Raw genomic sequence first — 3,185 nt, 5'->3', positions numbered from 1 at the left:
ATATATATATATATATATGAAAGTAAAAATGTTCCCCTTATTTTCTTTTGTTTGATACAGGCACCCAGGTGTGCAGTTCAAAGAAATTTTAAAAGGCTACAAAAACTTCCCAAGAAAGATCACTAAAAAGAAAATTCCTCTCTTCCTCTCATCTCATACAACTGGTTTTTGAGGAATGTCAGCTAAGAAAAAAAGGTATCACCCACAGTGATGGGAAGACTGGACCTTTCTTTCTTTGGGTGGTAGCTGAACGTCTATTGGTGGACCTAGTAAAAAACGTAACTCTTCATTTGTTTTCAGTGTTTCCTTGGCTTTCCTTCAAACAATACCTTTATTCTCCCTTAGAATATGAAGATTTCAAGCAGATTTTTAACAGCAAGTTCTGGGTGGGTATCAGTCACTTTAAATCATGTGTTGGCTATGCAGAGGGAAGGAAAGATACAGGAGAATGGAAAGGAGGAGGGTGACAGAATGAGAGAAGTGTATCTTCATCGGGGCATGGGAGGAAAGCGAGCTTGTCAAAGTTGTCAATATCTCATGAAGGCCCAGGCTCCTACCACTGTGAGGGCAAACACTGGCACTAGTACCATGGCCATGGGGATGCCACTTGGCTCCTCTTCACCTTGGTGTCTTACAGGTCCATTCTGCACCTGTAACCTGTGCTGCACTCTCAGGGGCACAGCATTGCCTGCATTACAAAAGAAGTCTACATCATCCTGGTGCAGCAGATTCTTTAGGTCTTGGCCATTCACTGAGAGGATCTTGTCACCCTCCTGGAGCCACCATCCAAGGCTGTAAGCCCATTTTCTTTGATGCAGTTGACGAAGATGCCACTGTCATGGGAGACATACTGCTGATTAGACCCACCGATGATGCTGAAGCCCAGCCCTGTAGGTCCTCTGGTAAAATTAAGCTTTTCTTCAGTGACCAAATAATTCATTCTTCCATTCATGTTTTACTGCTTTGCTTTCCTGGCTTCCCACTTCAGTCAGCTAGGGATCTGTACAGGTGAAGATGAATCAATCTCCCCACCACGTCCACCAGTGGCACAGCACTTTCTGCATTTTATAGAATCATAGATTCTGACAGCTGATAGGCACGTGAGAATCAACTCTTCCTTTTACAGGAGGAAAAAGGAGAAGGGAAAGGTGTAATGACTTGGTCAGAGTTACACAGCTAGAGTGAGACAATCCTGGAAACAAGGTCTACTCCTGTTTTAATTTGGAATCTTGGCTTTATTTCCTTTTTTTTTTTTTTTAACTTTAAAGTTAGATCATAAACAAAAATTAAACAATATTGAAATTCAACCAGGACCGCCAAAGGACTGCAGTACTTAAAAAGATTTTTAAAAAGAATAAATACTTAAAAAATTAAAACACTACCCCCAAGCAAAGGAAAAACTCTATCTACCTTACAGTCTTAAGGGATCAGGACAAAGGAGTTGAAATGGAGAGCAAAAAGAATATGTAAGACACAAGCTAACAAGCAGTAGCATAAAATGAAATCTCCGTGTTTAAAGTCTTCTACAGCTCTCCATCTGCCAGGATACAACCCCCACACTTCTTAAAGAAGCTTAAACTCACCTTTCCCTCCTTGTTACCTGTGCTTCAGGCAAGAATATCCATTGAAGTTCCTTGAAGAACTATGATATATTTTATTTTATTGTTTGTTCGTTTTTATTTGCTCATTTGTTTCTTGCCTCAACATCTGTCACAGTGTTCTGTTTTCTTGAAATAGTTCCATCCACCTTCATTCTTGGCTAAATCCTACTTAAACTTTGAGTTTGACCCTAGGTGCAGCCTCTTCTTGGCCTTTATTCCACCCACTGGCTGGCTGGGTCCAGCTTTCCTGTTTGATTCCTTCTAGTCCCATTGTCTGGGAGCAAAACGTTGCTCCAGAGCTCTTCCATCTGTTTTTATATGGCTATCCTTAAAGAACCTACTTTCCCTTAGGCAGCAGGATATCAGCTCTGCAGTTGTTAACCGAGCCCTGCCTACTTAGAGGTTGATCAACCACCCCATACAAACCCTTTAGCCATTGTTCTTACACTTGAGTCCTCTTCCTTGGAGCTTCAACTTCTGTTGTCTAGTGAACTCGCAGGGGTGGCGGGTGTTTATCACTGAACCACAGAGTCTGATTGTTTGCCTTTTCCTCCCATGAAATGGAATTTAGAACAATGTAAATATAAATGGCTTTTAAAATAGTTATGATCTTGGATTTGTTCTATCTTAATTTAGATTTGTAGTTAATCAACAGCAGTTTGGATCACTTTAATTTGTGTGACGTTAAGGTAATATATCTAAACTATTTTATTTTTTTGCATTGTAAAGTATTTTAATGTATTTTGAGTATTTTAAATATATGGTGTATTAAAATTTTTAAAATCCCATGGATTTGGGTTTTTCAGATAGAATTAGGTTTGGCTACAAGTAGCATAAAATTCAAAATAATAATTTAATTTCTCTCTCATAGAAAAGCAGTCTGAAGATAAGTGTTCAAAGTTGGTTTGGTGACTTCAGGAAGTCATCAGAGACCTTGACTCCTTCCGTCTTGTTGCTACCTTATTCTCAACACTCAGCTTCCACTTCACATCCAAAATGGTTGTGCAGGGCCCCACCATCAACTCTGTAATCTAGACATCGGTAGAGATGAAGGAAAGAAGGAAGATAACCTCCTTTTAAGAACACTTCTCTGGAGCCAGGCACAGTTCTTCTGATTATGTTCCTTGGTCATAATTTAGTCACATGGCTAAACATAGCTGCAAGGGTGGCTGTGGTATGTAGTAGCTCAAGCCCCATGTGCTCAGCTAGATATCAAGGATTCTATTACTAAGGAAGAAGTGGGGAAATAATTTGGGGAAACAACTGGCAAATTCTGAGATCCAGAGGAGATTTCCCTTTCTAAAGAAAAATTTAAAACTCTCTTTTCCCTTCTTCCCCACTATTAAGAGTTGTTCATGATTTTGAGGAGGAAATTTGGCAAACCTCATGATAGTTCTCTCCTCCAACTTCCCACCCTTATCATGCATGCCCTCATTCACAAGTTTCGTTCTCTTTGTCATTTTATAAAGATTCATTGCTGTAAGATAACAAGCTAGTACTTTCTAATACATCCATAGAGAGAGTATTGATATAAATAATTATGTGATTCACTTTTTGGCAATAGCATTTTATTTAAATGACAGG

At 39.3% G+C, this 3,185-nt stretch overlaps 1 pseudogene; it reads right to left on the bottom strand.

Annotated features, from left to right (window-relative positions):
• Positions 1 to 527: 527 nt before the first annotated feature.
• LOC119535070 lies at positions 528 to 952 on the bottom strand (annotated as a pseudogene).
• Between the last annotated feature and the right edge of the window lie 2,233 nt (positions 953 to 3,185).

The sequence above is a fragment of the Choloepus didactylus genome, chromosome 5, assembly GCF_015220235.1.
Source record: "Choloepus didactylus isolate mChoDid1 chromosome 5, mChoDid1.pri, whole genome shotgun sequence".
In the NCBI taxonomy this organism is placed as follows: domain Eukaryota; kingdom Metazoa; phylum Chordata; class Mammalia; order Pilosa; family Megalonychidae; genus Choloepus; species Choloepus didactylus.
This window is presented reverse-complemented; position numbering and strand designations above follow the sequence as displayed.